The 17,820-nt window shown below is 42.6% G+C and overlaps 1 long non-coding RNA gene across 1 annotated transcript; it reads right to left on the reverse strand.

Moving 5' to 3' along the window:
• Positions 1-242: 242 nt before the first annotated feature.
• Positions 243-15,643, reverse strand: LOC129381251 (uncharacterized). The gene is made up of 4 exons (XR_008609464.1): positions 15,147-15,643; positions 13,341-13,446; positions 10,765-10,834; positions 243-3,434 (listed from the first exon to the last, which is right to left on the reverse strand). It is a non-coding gene; the product is annotated as an uncharacterized lncRNA (long non-coding RNA).
• Between the last annotated feature and the right edge of the window lie 2,177 nt (positions 15,644-17,820).

Genomic DNA, 17,820 nt, shown 5'->3' on the forward strand with positions numbered 1-17,820 from the left:
GTGGTCCAATCGACGGCACAGGGCCACCGCTGAATCGACCAAGTCACGCGCACACGTGGTCCAATGGCGAATGAACCCGTCACCGCACGTCTTCATTTTTTTTCCCTTTCGCTGATCACAGAGCCCCTCTTTGCAAAGCTTTTATACAGTCGTCCTAGCTTATCGGCAGTGCCTCCGAGGCCAGCAAACGCCTTCGAGAGCAGTTGCTACTTGCTGAAAGGAAAAATGCACGAGACACACACTGACAGTGAAGAAAATTTATTTTACACCAAATGTAAGAAATATAATATGTTCACTTCCGGGCCCAAAAGAAAGCACATTTCTGCCCCAGTAAAACAATTGTCTGGATTTTAAAAAAGAGCACTGTACATTGTAAGCATGCCAGTTGCTAGTATTCTACATGTCCTAATACAATGAAATTAGTAAATGAAAGAAATGCTAAGAAATCTTATCTCGTTTCATACTGAACTGTAACTACAGAGCCATGTGTTTGAACTGTTACTTTGTACTGACACTCCACACTTTTGCACAGACTATATATTGAGCTCGCTTGACTAAGAGTAAAACTTCATTTGGCCTAGTTGGCACATAATTCTGAACTTAAAACTTACAGAGCAAACACCTAAGACGAACCGCAAAAGGCAGACACGACACACGCTGGCACTAACTGACAACTTCTTTATTTCTTCGTCGTCGATGCATATATATGCCCTAGGCCACACAACTGCACAGGCACACACATTACATTACAGAGATCTCCCAAATTATCACATATGCAAACGTAGGAACTCAAATTCAGATGGGTGCAGGGACAAAGCTATGTCACTGATGCAATTATCATTTTGCCTTTTTATGTGGTAGGCCTCTAAGGCAAGCCGCGCAAGCTCATTCATGCTTTTGCCAAGAATCGACGTCCCATCAAGTCGTGCCTCACAATTTTTGCAAGAGTTTATATGCGCAACAATGTGCACTCTTCTATCTACATTTTTGTTTACTTTTTGTGCATGTTCCCTGCGCGGTCCCTTAAACACATAAGGTCATCTATCAACTCAAGAAAATTGCTTGCAGGCATAGTGTTCCTTTGGCGTTTTCTGCACCGAACAAGCTTTTAAAGCTATGCTCCCGCACCTGCGGAGAGGGCAGAGGAGGACGCCAAATTCGGCATGATGCTTCATACGTGTTGTGCGCGGTCGGCGTGGTTTATACAATTCACTCTCATGTGCTAAGACATAGCTTGGCTAGATATGGCATTGCATCAATGAGCGACTCAGGGAACATGCGCAACAAGTAAACAAAAATGTAGATAGAGGAGCGCACCTTGGTGCGCATATAAACTCTTGCAACAATTGTGAGGCACAACTTGATGGGACGTCGATTCTTGGCAAAAGCAAGAATGAGCATGTGCGGCTTGCCTTAGAGGCTTACCACAAGAAAGGCAGGGCGATAATTGCATTAGTAAGATATCTTTGTCCCTGCATCCATCTGAATTTGACTTCCTACGCTTGCATATGTGATAATTTGGCAGATCTCTGTAATGTAATCTGAGTGCCTGCGCGGTAGTGTGGCCTAGGGTTTATATTGCATCGACGACGAAGAAATAAAGAAGTTAGCACCAGTGTGTGTTGTATCTTCCTTTTGTGGTTCATCTTAGGTGTTTGTGCTGTAAGTTTAAGTTGCTTGACTAAGCCATTCCTAATTAACAGTGGCTGGTATAATGAGGCCGATCAGTGGTATTTTGCATGGACTAGCACACAAATATGATAAATGTCAAAGTACTAAATTAAGAAATTGGGACTCATCACACAAACAAGCTACATAATTTAGTGCTGGATTTCTGAGCAAGCTATTAAAAATTATTGTATTTTATGAACCAGAACCCACCTTCTGATTATGACACATGCCATAGCGAGTAACCCGAATTAATTTGGACAACCTGGGGTTCTTTAACATGCACCTGTCTAAGTACACAGGTGCTTTTGCATTTCGCTCCCACTGAAATGCGGTTTTGTTTAAGACTACATTTACGAAAGTTCCAAACACGATCCCCCCTATATTTTTACAGTGGGTGCTCTTTAAATGGAGCCTCAAGGTGCCAGGGAAATTGGTTCCATTTACCAGGCATTATATTTACTGAGAGACATTGCAGAGAGCCAACCAATTATCAGGATGGTGTCCTATTTAAGCGGCAGTTTCGAAGCGATTTTCGTTTATCGAGATTCCACTGTAGTCGATAATAGTGGATGAGTTGTGTTCTGCATGGACACATTAGCATGGCTACCATGTTTAGTTGAATATTGTGCAAGCAGCAACATTTCACTGTACCCAGTGCAATATATAAAGCCAGCAATGTAACATGTTGCAAATGCAGCCACGAACAAGTACGTTCCCTGATCATATCCAAAAGCAGCATCTTTATACGAAATTAGTCATGCTTTCTCCCGTTTAAGTGCCTTGTTTTCAGAAATCAAATCCTCCTTATCATATTGACCTCCAATTGTGTCATTCCCCGAGCTGAGGTCATTTGAGATTGCATTTATTTGCCCTTCAAATAGCATATTGGTCTTATTTAAAAAGCACATGGCATCACAGTGACCACCTAGACATAGAATTCGAGCAGCAACACAGTAGCAAACATTCTGAGGTAGAAGCCTAACTATTCTTTTGAATTTGGATGCATGCTCAAAACACTGCTACGCAATTGCAGACAGGGCTGATAGTGTAGCAACCAGGACAGATTTAACGGACATAAAGGAGCAAAATTGTGTGAGCTTCGAATTATTATTCTCTCTGAGGAACCATGCTGTCCAATTATAAAACGGGGATCAAAATAAAGTAATTGGATAGCAAATCTGCATTTCACTAAGTAAATAAAATACTGTTCATGCTACCTTCCAGGGTGCACACTACATTCACTTTCCCTGAATGTGAATTTGCTACCTTTCCATGGGTTGCCAAATGTATAGGTGTATTGTTGGTCAAGGGTGGTGGAATGGATATAGGTCTCAGGCTAGAGGAAATATTTAGAGAAGGAGACTTGCCAGGTTGAACAACGAATGTCTCAGGCTGGAGCCATTTGGTTCTCTTGCAAAGATGTTGCCTCCAGCTTGAGACTTCCTTTGTTGGACAACTGTTGATGACTAATTTCGCCATCTTTTCATTTACCCTCGTCTTATTCAACCTATTGCTCCACGCAGCAGCTGCACTTTCTTTAAAAAATAAAGATATTAATGAGCTCAAAGGCTTTGTGCATGGCTGCATCCCCAAGTGCAAAAATTTGTTCGCAGATTGAATGACAGAGTTGGTACCTTTCTTGAGAATTCAATAGGAACCAAAAATTAAGCTAACAGACTGGCTATGATGACAAGTAAACATGAATTGATGTGGAGTGCCATTTCTTCATTTTGCACCAGGCTTGGGGCCAGCCAGACTTCTTCCTAAAATTGAGAAAATTTTTCTAATGAAATACATATTAAGAGTATTTTCTTCATAATCTGAAAATTTAAAAACATGGTTATTTGGTTATTCATATTTAGTTGGGAACAGTGCGAAGGACAGTGACGAAGTAAGGGCTTATGCAGTAATGCCACATAGTGCTGGCTGAGAACAGATTCAATTTTAGAACAGACAAACAGTTAAGTACTTTGGAATGCTTCCTAAAAGCCATAAAAAACCAAAGCAGGAAGCAGTTGTACAAAATAATGTATGTGCATGAAAAATGCATCTGATCATCGGTTCGCAGACATGTATGCCATTTGCTTGTCAGTTAACAAAACACGTGTTACACTGAAACATTTCTCCTACAATTTGGCAATTCTGTGGGCTTTCATTATTGCTCGGGTCAGTTGGTTTATGTTGTTACTGCTACTAGTGTACGGCGAAGTGTAATGTAGATGGGCAAGTACTACTGACAACTATGAACATTGGCAAATTTTGCTGCACCAGGATAACGCATGCATTGTCCCGCTGCAGCGAAACTTTCCAGTAAACATTCACAGTTGTCTGTAGCACTTTCCCATCTGTCTCGCCTCACACTGTTCCATCTATAGCGCTTCACCATACTGTAATATGCACCACCGACACAAAATTCTACCCTTCTGAAGTTCTTACTGCTACTTCGCACTCGTCACATTCAGGCCGCCAGGCGTACTGAGCCCAATGTAGTATAACTGCATAGACTGGCAGCTCCTGTCATGGACTTATTCTGGTGTAATGGCACCACAGAAGCAAACGAAGACAAAGGCATGCAGGACACAAGTGCCTAACCTCAACTCTCGCTTTAATAAGAAAACAGACATCATATACATCACATAGTGACAGGAAGTGATGTCATTAATTCAAAAACAAATTCTTTGTGCAATGTAGCTGAGAATGACTGATGCATTTGTTCTTTTCATGCTAATCTGCCAAAGCTTAATTATCTTATGTACATCTGCTCATAATTTTTGGCTACAAGTTTTGATGAACACAGGAACGAACCAATCTATTTTGCAGTGCATCACTATGTGCGAATGAGAGTTATTCCACACAAACTTCATTAGCCGCAATCTCAAATTAATACAATGTGTGTATGCAATGCAAGCATGACTGGATGGGAATGGCTGACTGTACATAACCTCCGTTGCACAGTGCACCGCCTGCAAATTGTGCTGCACGCAACAAATTAATTTGTTTTCCTGGCTTGTCTTTTTTTCTCATCAGAGCAAATCTCTCATCACATGTTTCATACAGAAAAAAAATTTTTGCCCGTAGAGACCAGCTACACAATTACCCATGAAAATTACAAATGCATACGAAACAACTGCAACCACTTTTTTACTTCATCTCATTCATTATATTCCATATTCATGCCTAATTTAGTTGCGCAAATCATTGTTTTCTTAGGCCCTTGTTAGGAGAGTTTTGTGCTGTAATAAAAGGCAGAAGCCAAAAAAAGGAAAAGGTTGGTTGTGGTTGAAGCACAATATGCATCTAGTGAGCTAGGCCGCAAGCGTTGTGTAGTCTGCTGCCATCATAAGGCCGTGCCTACATTGGACAGATGGGATGCTCTATTAATGCGAAATCAGGGAAATTGAGGGAGTATGAGTCATCCGTGTGAAACAATCCTCCATCACACAATGTTAAATACTGCAAAGAATGTGACTGCGGTCCTGTGTTCCACAAAACTTGCGTTGTAGCCAGGTATTACGACCTGACAACATGCAAGGTAATTGTGGCTTGCAACATTTAAAAAGTACGACGAATGTATCAGTGATCCATTAGTTGCACTGCATAAAGAATTTCTTTTAACAGATATCATCACATCATGTCTCCACCTGTTATTAAATATTGCCTGTTTCCTTATTTTAAAGCTTGAAGTGAGATCCGGTGCTTGTGTCATGTGCGTACATATCTTTGTTTACTTTTTGTGGTGTCATTACACCAGAATTTATATGACCAAATGGCCACACACTGCTTTTGTCACGTTATAGTGGTGCTTGCGAAGCCTCCCAAACAGCAGCCTATTTGGTCAAAACATGCTTTTGTACATATGCTCTTCCAAATAGAAAAGCTATCAAGAAGGTAACAAGAATCAAGAGCATTAAGTTAAATCCACTGCAATGCTTTACTTTTTTGCCTTTATTCCTTACACCTAAGTGGATAAGAAAGAGTGTGAATGTTACAGAAATGCACTAAATAAGTTGTTGAAATTATGCAAAAATGTTAACGCAACTAAGCATAGATTTATGTGCAATAATAGACACCAGTCTCAATTTCTTTCCTTCTGACATAAACATAGTATATCTTATTCCTTTGGCATGAAGGAAAGCATATGTAGACCAGACAAGCTTATATTTGAATGAGAGCCTTCACGATTAAGCACCACTATAATGTGACCATAAGAGTACATACACTGTAAACAGTGCCGATGACAGCCCAAATTTCATAAGTGCAACATGTTAGCGAAAGCAGCAACCATTAACCCAGAAACTAATCAAATCCCACAATATAACAAGAAAAAAAAAGATTAATGTGTCAGCGCAGCACATGTTCTCTGAAGTTACAGAAAAGTGGTATGCTTATTAACAAACCTGAAACCACAGCACATTTGTATCTGACCACCCCCTGCCTCTTTATGTGCTTTCGTGCCTCTGACAAGGCATTACTGGATATTTATTTGCTTGTCTGTTGCAAAAACACATCAATTATTAGTCAGTGCACAGTGCACCATGCCATTTATCTATGTGGACTCACTTTGTGCCCTTAGCACTGCTCTCACCTATTCAGAACTAAGGATTGCAAAAAGACTTGTTCCACTTAAATCTACATGCCTTAATATGTGGGTTCTGCAGTTGAAATAGGGTAATAATAAGTAAAATGCATGACATGTTCTGATGAACTTTGTTTTCATAATCTAATTGTTTATTTGGGCACATAACCAGTCAGATCATTTGTACTAAAACAAGAAAACAAATTCAACACACTAGTTTATACTGGTTGGTGCTCTATTGACTTTAGTACACACATTGAACAAACGACAGGCAGTGAGAAATACCAACAACCACTAACTTCCACACGGCATTATTGGCCACATGTGCACGATATAGCTACAAAAACCCAAACGAAAGTAGACAAAGAAAAAAGTACATTTTAACAGAAAAAGAACAAGACAAAAAAACTTCTTTTGGTAGCTAAGTCACAATCAAGGTGTAAATGACAGCTATAGTTTGGTAAGCACACATGTAGTTACTTTGCTCAGTTCCTCGATATCCCGATTTCTTGTTTGACAGCAACACCAACGGGACATCTACGCACATCTATTGCACATGCCATTTTTGCTCGCTCCAAAATCCTTTCGTGGTTATTCATTTAGTACCTGCTTTGCCTGTACTGGCATTGCAGGGGGGGTATACATTCTGTGTAATGTAACTTACATTCAAATCAAGCACACAAAGCAGGGAGGGAATTATCTTTGAAAACTATGCAAACAATTGCAGGCTGAAGAACCTTGCAGTCCCTTTGGTCCAAGGAAAAAACAATGTGAGGCATCACCTATAAGTAAAGGAAATTAATAAACCTTTTTAGTGTAATCTCTTTCTTGTGAGGTATGATGATAGCCTGATATGAATTTCTCTATTCTCTACATGTTTGGAACAGTATATGCTTGAAATAATCTTAACTGAAGAGATTTCCCAGTCTTTTAAATCCTGCCATTGCAGCTTACCCTTACTCTCAGTAATACAAAGCCTTTTAGTATGACTTCCTATTACAAATCTAACTGCCATATTTTGAACATTTTCAAGCAGACCAGCTAACTCAATATTATGGGGATTCTAGCAAACATGTACTTATTTGATTAGTGAATGCACATAAGCAAAATACCGCTGTTCTTTGAGGTTTTCGGGAAGCCAACAAAATGTGTATGGGTGGACACACGACAGCTACTACACCAATAAGCATCGTGGCCAACCAAAATTAAGTTTATTCCTATATGGGCGGGCGCGGCGGAGTGTGAGCAGACAATGGTCGGCTTTTTCTGGAGTCATATACAAAGGAACCCCAACATAACGAATGCACCAAAATCAGCAATTTGGTTTGTTGTACTCAGATTCGACCGTTTAGTCAAATAAGTACATTTGCAAATGGATTGTTTTCCCACGGAAAGGGCCGCAGTCAGAAAACACAAATCTGAATGAGAAAAAAATTTTGAATTTGAGAGTCAGCGACCAAAGATACGGTTTCACGGTGTGTTAACGATACCTTCACATAGGTAGCATGAAGGAAACCCAGCCTTGCTTTCGCATCCACCCTGTCCTCTTTGATACTGCCACACACAGTGGAACGACACCATCATGAATAGTGCTGGCAGTGGAGGTGAATGCTTTGTCTGTATCAAACTTCAATGCATCTCTGAAACTACAGATTATGCAACCCCGTGTACTAAACACGGGGGAAGACTGTGCACATAATACCACGCCATATCAGCACGTCTAGTCTTTCCACACGCAGCAGATCACCTCTAGAACAGGGTGTGCAGGCTGCAGATGTGCTCAGCTGCGCTCACAGCCATGGCGCTAGAAAAGAAGACGCACGGACTGGGCCCTTCTGAGGGCCCCCTTAAAAGCTCAGTTTGTCATTTTTTGTTTCTGTAATAGGCTAGTGATAAAAGTGAATTTGCTTCATGCCTATTAAGAAATGTTGTACACATGGTAGAAAAATTATGAAAGTGGAACATTTTATTACTTTTCACCCCTCTCAGTTGGAATATCGTACAAATGCATAAGCAGCCATTTTTGCCTTGTTTCATCTAAGATGTTTTTTTCATGCTGAAAGAAAGGCATGTGTTTAAAAAATAAGCTTGGTTGCAACATGTAAAGGAATTATGTAATGTCACAAGGGTTCCTGAAATCAAAATATATTTGTGATTTCTTTGCGACTGGAACACTCAAAAGGAAAACGACCTTTTAAACAGACTAAAACAAAGCCACAGCACATGCACCCATACTAAGCCAGGGACTGTATCAAGCTGATATGAGAAGACTTTCAAGAAAGAATCTTTCCCGGTTTGGGAAAATTCTTAAAACAATGGTTAATACCTGGCCCCACGCCTTAAATCTAGAAGGAATAAAGTTCTTAAGCTACTCTGTGTTCTTTCTTGAACCCAACAAATGTGCCTAGAAAAATGGGTCAAGTCTACATCTTGCCGCATCTGTGGCAAGGTGTGAACAAAAAACTCGCTTTAGCTGGCTGCAGTGCTCCCTGCGATGAATATTCAGGCAGAAAATTGTTACCCCAGTGTGACTGTGCACCCAAGAAAACAAAATGTGGTAGACAACATCAATGCAAACGGAAAAATCTTTAGTCCATGCTTGCTGGCAACCTGTGTCTGTATTGGCCTCTAGGAGAATTGTGGCCCCCACGTGCTGGAATATTTCCGTGGCATAGAAAACATTGTGTGATACCAGCTATCAAGCTATCAAAAGAGCTATAGGCAATTTTGCTGCAATAACAGTACTGTTTTTATAGCATTCGTTGTGGGGAGTGCAGCTTGCCCCTTTTGCCGGAGTTCTTGCTGAACGGCGATTTATTATCAGTTTGTTATATGTGGAACTTGAACAGCTTATATTTTTGTCTCCTCAATCCACACTTCTGCTGCACTTTTGTCAGCATCTCTACACAGGGTGTCTTGACTGAGGTCATACCAAGTAAGCACGCTACAAGCCTTGTGTGCATCGTTTTCATGACTCTTTCGATGACCAAATTTCATTTTCAGTGACTTTATCAACTAAGTATCTAGCGGCAGCTTGAACATGGGTACTCATGAGAACTCGCACCAGGCTTGGTCAAATACGTCCAGCACTGCAGCACTGAGTAGTGAACCATGCTGTAAGAGTTGGCAACTAAATTGCCACCTTGTGATTGAAACTTTTCATCCTTACAATCAAGGCTTCAATTGCCCAGCCAGCGAGCTGCAGCAAAGGTGTGAACTATAGTCATCTGATGTCACATTCTATGTCATAGCGATAGCAGGTGATCCCTCCAGTGGTGGCCCTCAAGGCCAACAGGCATCCCTTTCTATGCATGTGCTTGTGTAGGACTGGGGAGATGGTGCCAGTTTGTTCTTCAGCATTAACACTGTTCACGCTGTATCAGGAACACATTTTCTTACTCAGTGCAATAGCCCTTGAACCTACATAATTGCCAATGAGTCCTTTGTCGACCAACCTTTCCTTTGCCTTGTCATTTCCTTCTGCCTTGATGTCACAGCAACTTCAGCTATATGAATCAATGATGGTGTTTGAGTACCCACACAGCCTTGCAGCTTTCCAACCTGAACATTGCTTCATTAAAAGCTGACATGATTTGGTCTCAGCAGACAGATCAGAGTTTAAAAGAAGCCTTAAACTTCTTTCAAAGTCATTCTAACCTTGTCAATAATCCCGTGCCTTTTGATGTGTTATTCAGCATTGTCCAAAGCAAGTCGGCTCTTAAAAATCAAAATAACAACTTTGTGAGGCCACCTACTAGGCTACCACTGTCTCTTCAGCCAGCCTGAAGTGTCTTGCAGCCATCAAAGCTGGAGTGCAAAAAAAACGACAAAGAAAAGTGTGGCAGACAAAATGCTCATGGAAATCCATATGTTTATGGACTGTTACACTGACTGAAAAAGATGGTGGCTTCCCAATACAGTCTTGATGTACGTAGCTGTTTCAGTCACGAATAAACAGCCAGTTGCGCAGTCCTGCACAAGCACAGTGTACAGATGCCCATGGATTAAAATTTGTAGTGTGTGCATGTGGTACAGTGTACCACATTTCATGTTCCTGAGGCTGCAGTACACTGGGAAGACTGGTTGCAACTTCAATAGTAGGCCCTTAGAGTATTGCAGCCCTTTGTTCATATTTTGCTGCAGATTGTATCAAATGCGAATGCAAATTGTTTTGCAGGACACGTCAGTTCAGTTCAAGCAATTAGACAGAGTAACCCAAGAAATAGTTTAAGCCTCGAAAAGGTCTTAATACAGTCCCTAGTTTAGTACAGGTTTTCGCCTGATGTTTTGGCTTCTTCTACGGTATAATGCTGTTGCTTGCTAGGTACTGGTGGTGTGATGTGCACACTCTCTTGTGTTGCTATAATGACAACTTGTAAAAAAGATTTTCCTTCCTAACAAACATTTGGATACAGTGCCTGTGAGCTCATCTTTTAACCTGTTTTTCATTTGATCTGTGCATTTACATTGAACGTAAACTAGAAAATATCAGTACTGAGAATCACAAAAGAACACACCTGTGTAACGATTCTGCCGAGATCGTGGGAGTGGTCCAGCCACAGGATGCAACGCAGGTAGAAAGGCCTCCTGAGTTAAAGCAAAATAACAATCGTTGTAAGATGCGAATAAAAAATTTTATTCTGTGAGGCTTTCAGCATGTATACTAATTACCACATTTGTATGTAAAATAGTTTTGCATAATAGCTGAGCAAGGTTAACGTCTCGCTCTGTGACTGTCAGCCAATGCTACTCATTGCAATGGTGGCAAATATGGCACATCCTTTCAAATGGAGCTTTTGTGGGTTACATGAATTTAAAAGAACTTAGGTTTACATAATACATAACACCTGTGGTTAGAAGGATCTCTTGCATGCAGCACCAATGCCACAAGTGGCACTGCTTAACACTTCCAGGGCCAGACTTAGTACATAAACAATACAAATGTGCAACAATGTGAACAGGTGGTTAGCTGCTGCTATAACTCAAAGATTGCATGCATCATGTAGATGTGAATGCAGCTCCCATCAGGAGCGAGTTGCCCTTTAGTGCACTTCACTTCTCTTCCTCTTTTGTCTTCATTGCATGTTGGTGCCATATGGTAATAATGAACAAAAATTAAGCACTTCAGTTCCCATTCTTGTTTTACTACATGCTGTAAAGTCATCTAAGTGCGCTTAATACTCTTAAGAATGTACTTTAGCCATATTGTCAATATTTTTCGCTTGGCTTCACTACACCTTAATGTAGTGCAAATTCTAGACAATGCTTACAAAAAAACCTACTCCACACAATAACACCTCCAATTAACAGTACACAGTCTATGGCTTCGAGATGTGTACATACATACTTTATACATGGTTACGATGAAAATATAAGTGGCTGTTCTAATACGCACACTTAGCATACTGCATAACAGTCACCTGGTTCCAAAATGGCTTTTTGTTATCACACATAGGACGGCCACAACTATAAATTTAATTCTGGCAGTAACTTAAGCCACGCCCAAAACCTTCATAGTGCAATCAATGAAAATTTTCGAATTTAGAGCAGTTAGACATAAACAGGGCAAGTAGTTTTAAAGTGTTAAATAATGAACTGTTATGGAATATGGCGGTAGAAGGCCATGCGCCTGAAACATAGGTACTGTTTATCATATAAGCACATTCTTATATTTTTGCTTAGTTTCCTAGGGATTGCATCAAACAGTTTGCTTGTGTAAATTTTGCTACGTGGCTGTATCGTATTAGCCCTTATCTTTTCGCATTTGGCTTACTGCAGCTTTATGCACATGCATAAAGCTACTACTGCTACCACTTTCTACACTACTACCTACTACCTACACTACTACCTTCAGCTGAAGGCCAAGCACTATGCTGTCCAACATACATGCATTTAACAACACCGAACAGTAGACAGAGAATGAGCAACTCTTTTAAAAAGTGCAGTTCTTTGGAGACACATTGATATATATCTGGAAAACAGAGATTTTTGCTAAAATTATAACTTAATATAATTGGTACTGAGCATAATGCATCTTGCAATAAACTTGCATTTGCCGCACACCATTATACACACTGCGACCTCTGCAGCTTCTCCACAATCTGGCACAATGTGCTCAAGCTGCCTGTAAACCCTGGAAGGGGTCTATGATAGTTTAAGAAGCTTAGCAAACATGAGAAAGACCTAAAATGAAGGTCAGAGAAGCAAAGCAAATTTTTAACCATTCCTCTCTATGTTGCTATGAATGTCAAGGTTCCAGCAAATGATGTGTTTGAACTGTGTTTTTAATTGTGCAATACTAGAGAGCACATTTTTGCAATAATAATGTGACAGAGAAGAATGACAGAAACTAACTTAATGAATATTTTTCTAAACTTGCATGAGGTTTTCGTCATTATGCTGATGCACACACCTGCATACCTCTACTGTGAAGTCTTGTTTCAGTTTATTTTATTGTCACATAGTAATTTACACCATACACTTGTCCTGAAATACATCACGTTGGGCTCCTTCAGTATTTTTTGCTTACTGGAAACACACATGCCTATACAGGGCAAGCACTCAATACATGCAAGACTGCCACGGGAATGGCCACTCGAGGTCAACTGTTAGTACAGCGCAAAAGACGAGGACTGAAGGAAGAACACAACACAGGCGCTGTCACACAGAAACATACTCAAGGCACTTTGCGAGATTCTCAGGCTTCTTTCATGCTCTAAAAACACATTATGTAGCACATATTGAGCCACAGATAGCTGCACTGGGAAATTTTCACGTTGCTCTACAATTTTATAATTGAGACTTTTTATCTAATTACATTTGAGAAGTTGATTAATTGATTAAGACTAATTAGGTAATTAGGCAAAATGCAGCAAATCTAAGTATTTCCAAGAGACAGGAAACAACATTACATAGGTTCTGTGCAGCTAGATGGCATATTCATATTTTTAAAAGTTTGCTAGAGTTACGTGGGATAACCTGCATACCTCCTATGGAACAGGTGCCACACCAATCACTCTAAGTAATGCCGCTAAACTAGCCATTGCGCTCAAAACATACAGGGTAAAAAAGCAAACTCTTGGTAAGAGCATACCAAGGCCTCTATTGCTGAAAAGGGAAACTGATGGGAGGCGCCCGATCTCCGGCCATGAAGCTGCTTCATCCTCACAGTTGGCAATGAAACGACCGCAGCCGCAGTCCTGAAATAAAAATGAAAAATTTGACACTACAGTGATCACACAGAACACAAAAAAGCTGGTCACAAGCTTATCTTGGAGAACATCTGCTGCTACATTAGGTTTTGTATATTCGTCAGCTTATTGTTAAACTAAGCTTGCCAATATTTTATATCTTAATGGCTTTGCTCTTTACAAACCAATACTTTTGCCCAACTCATGCACATATGCACTACTTAAGCTATGAGATGTTTACTGATCCCTTACAATGAATGGCTTCTAAGACAAATTATTTCACACAAAAGGATGCATAACTTATGAGTGTTACTGACATTGAATACCAAGGTAGTACCTTTTTTTATAGACAATCGCGGACTTGAAGCACATTTTTCTCACAGATACAGGTTGATCGGTCTGCCCTTTTTTTTTTTTTTCACCAGCAACAGAAATTTTGTTATTAATACTCGTGCAATATAGGATGACGCTGTGATGTGTGATATGATCCTGAGTTGAAAAGCGCAACTTCTTTGTGTTAATTTGGCACCTAGAATTCAATACTAAATATCTGTACCCAATAGGCAATGGCACAGCAGCAAAGTAATTAAACATTAAACAAGTTCAGGTATCCAGAGCACAGCGCCAGCTGTTGAATAACATTGCACAAGCATCGACTATATAGATATAACGTAGTAAGTGCACCGCAGGCGTAGTGGCGGCCTCAGCAAAGAACACAGGCATGGAGCGACGCGCCCGTATGACCTATCACCGGCAATGCTATCGCGTAAATTGATATATCTCGTCACGGCACGGGCACCGTTTTCTGCCGGCCGAGGTGCCGGCGCCACTGGTACTCACCTGTTCCGGCCGCCGAGGTTCAAGTGACGGCGTATCCAGTAATCTGAACCCAAGCAGGACACCTGTTACCGCCAAGCAGTACGCTAACAATAAAGAGGTTCTTATACTCTGACCGGCAGCTCATGCGGCGTTGACCCGTAGTGCCGTAGGAAGCTCACCACACGCTTTTAATACCACAAACGCGCCGCCGACATTTCACGCCCGTAGATCAAAGTCGACGGGCGCAGGCTCTACATGCTACGTGCCGCAGTCGCGCACTGCCTGCACAATCAACGACGTGGGCGCGAAGAGACACAGACGATAGAAAGGAGCGTACTGGCAAATCTGCACAATGCGCGCTAAGTGGGCGACCTACTGCACACAATCGCACGGGCTAGGGGATTGGCGCCACGTACGCGCCAGCTAGCAGATACCGCGCACAAAGAAGCGCCGCCGGTTCTCGCTCAAATGATCGCTGTACAAACACTCACACACGCGCACCGCAGTAAGCCCTTAACGAGCCGCCACATTTTCAGGCCACGGTTAGGCGGCGAAGCTTAGCTCACCTCGCACTGCACGTAACTATTATGGTAGTGGCTTGCGTTTCGGGGATCATGTCGAATGCTCACATCCGCCCAATTAAAGACGCGGCAAAGTCCCTCATTATATAAAATCCTAATTTTTAAGTACACTCGCTTGACTCTGAGCACTCAAGTCGCCTCGATTACGACAAAGCTCGAAGAAACACAGTGATCGTGAAAAATGGTTCTGGACGGTCAACTGTCGCGCCATGTTGTATCGAGACCTTCAACAAGTCATATCAGCGCGTCTCCTCACTTAGAACACATGCACACTCATAGAACATGTAATAATCGTTCAAAGTCACTTACCGTGGAGTCTTGGGGGTTCAAAGCAGTGAGAAACATCAACCACGGTAGAAGAATGTGCCGTCGCTGGTCGAATGGCCGTCGCTGAAAGCTGCTTCAACGGGCGCGCGCGCGCTCCGAAGGCTGGTGTTCCTCCGCGCGTAGTTCCGACTTCGGCGTCCTCTGCAGCACCAAGGCGCGGCTACTCCGAACAGAAAAACAGCGCCGACACACATTGCGCGGGATATTTCGAATCTGACTGCAGAAATAATCCTACTGAAATTGTCGCTGCGGCTGACTGCCTTGTTGGTCATGGCTGAGTTATTCTTTTCTCTGTTTGGCTCGTCTCAATTTCCCCTACGCCACCGTTATTCCTTGAAAACCCCCATTTTACAACCGCAATGCCCCTTCAAATGGGGTCGGGGGTATAATAATGGTTCTAGCTTATTTTACTTCTTCTCGTGGGCGTACTCATTTTAAGCTGGGGGGGAAAAATGGCATATCAACTGTTAAAACGCCCATATGGGCTCATTTGTGTTTACAGTGTATCGGCAGGCGGGAAAAAATTCGCGAATGCGCACGAAGATTCAAGGTCGGCTGATGCAAGCGCGCTTGTTTCATATCCATCAGGTTTTCGCAAAAAAAAAAAAGGTCGGATATTATTTTAACAGACCTCGTACCTGTTGTGTGGCAAGATACGACTCAAAGGGTTGTATCTTGCCACACAACGATAAACGTCATCTGTCTTGTCCGCATTTCCTTTGTTTATCGCTGCCAGCCCGGTACTTCCCACACACTCTAAGAAAAGTTTACACGCTTTGGAGTGTATATCTGCCACACAACGATAATCGTCATGTAGATCGCTTTCGTTTCTTTTCTTCGAAACGCCGCGCTCGTTACTTTACTGTCGAGAATGCTCTGTCATGCTGAAAACGCGCATACCGTTTGTGACTTGCATGTGCCGGACTCGCAGCGTTAAAGAAAGGAAATCCCGGCAAGAGAGATGATGATTATCGTTGTGTGGCAAAATACAACCCAAAGGTGTAATTTTCTTTCAGAGTGCGTGCTCTAAGATAAAATTACAAAACAAAACAAAGACACGATCGCGCGTACTTTTTTGAGCGTGTATGCATGCGTGCATGGGCGTGTGTAAATGTTAATGCAGGCAAAGATGTATCGCATCTATTTGTGCGTGTTTGTGTGCATGCCTGCGAGAGTCCGCGTGTGTTTGTGTGTGTGAGATAGAGAGTGATTGAGAGAGTGTGCGAGCATTTCCCCGCTTACGTCTACTCTCGGGGATGAATGCAATATAGAGGTTATTTAAACACATATTTGGCGAAATCAACGCCACTCCCCCCCTCCCCCCCCCCAAAAAAAAAATATAAACGCGCCTGAGCCGTAACTACACTCTCAGACGAAGGTACACCTTTTGAGGTGTATATTGACACGTGTACTTATCTTTATCGGGCAACCACGTTTCGCCGCTTAACAATTAATCGCACAGCGAGGGACGCGCCTGCATGTATCCGACGTTTCTGGAAAGTTATCGACGCTTCTATCCGCGTGTCTGTTGTCGCCGAACCTTGTGTTATCAGATTTCATCGCGTGACACGAATGGTGTAGAACTTTGTGGAAGACACGCGGGTCCCATCAGTTAATCTGGAACATTCGACGACTGATCTATAAAAGCCGACGAGCTTGACCCGCTAATCAGTTTTCCGACGATCGCCGACCGTGTTCGCCGCTATCGTTGTGCTATAAGTGTAGCCTGTTTTTGTGGGCACAGGTTCGCCCAATAAAAGCTAGTTTTGTATTCCACCGTATTGCTTCTTTCTTCACCGTCACTACCACGTGACATCTGGTGGAGGTGCTTTTCGTCCATGTACAGGACGCCCCCGACAAGCCGTGATTCCAGCCCAGACCACAAACAGAACACCAACGTAGTCCCGGACCACCGAGCAAGCCGCCGTCTTCAACAGCTGCCCCCGGAGCACGGACTTCTACCTGAGAAGACCAAGAAGATTGTGGCCAAGGCAACCGCAATGGCAGCCCCAGCGTCCCCCATCGTGCTGCAGCAGCCCAGGGAACCACCAACGTTCCGCGGTTCCACATTTGAGGACCCGGAAACCTGGCTGGAAACGTATGAGAGGGTCGCTACGTTTAACAACTGGGCAAGCGACGACAAGCTACGACATGTCTATTTCGCATTGGAGGACGCCGCCAAGACCTGGTTCGAGAATCGAGAAGCCACCTTGACGACGTGGGACCTCTTCCGAAGCGGCTTCCTGCAAACATTTCAAAGCGTCGTGCGAAAAGAGCGAGCCCAAGCTCTACTGGAGACAAGAGCGCAGCTGCCGAATGAGACGATCGCGATTTTCACTGAGGAAATGAGCCGTCTGTTCCGCCACGCCGACCCAGAAATGTCCGAGGAGAAGAAAGTACGTCTACTGATGCGTGGTGTAAAGGAGGAACTTTTCGCCGGTATGGTAAGAAGCCCACCGAAGACCGTCGACGAGTTTCTTCGTGAGGCGACGAGCATCGAGAAGACACTGGAATTGCGGAACCGGCAATTTGACCGACGCACCAAGCCAACAAGCTACTCCGGAATTCAATCACTGGCCACGGACGATTTATGCGAGACCATCAGGGCCATCGTGCGCGAAGAACTGCGCAAGGTCTTGCCATCGTCGCAGCCTCA

This window comes from Dermacentor andersoni, chromosome 1 (assembly GCF_023375885.2).
Source record: "Dermacentor andersoni chromosome 1, qqDerAnde1_hic_scaffold, whole genome shotgun sequence".
NCBI classification, from domain to species: Eukaryota; Metazoa; Arthropoda; class Arachnida; order Ixodida; family Ixodidae; genus Dermacentor; species Dermacentor andersoni.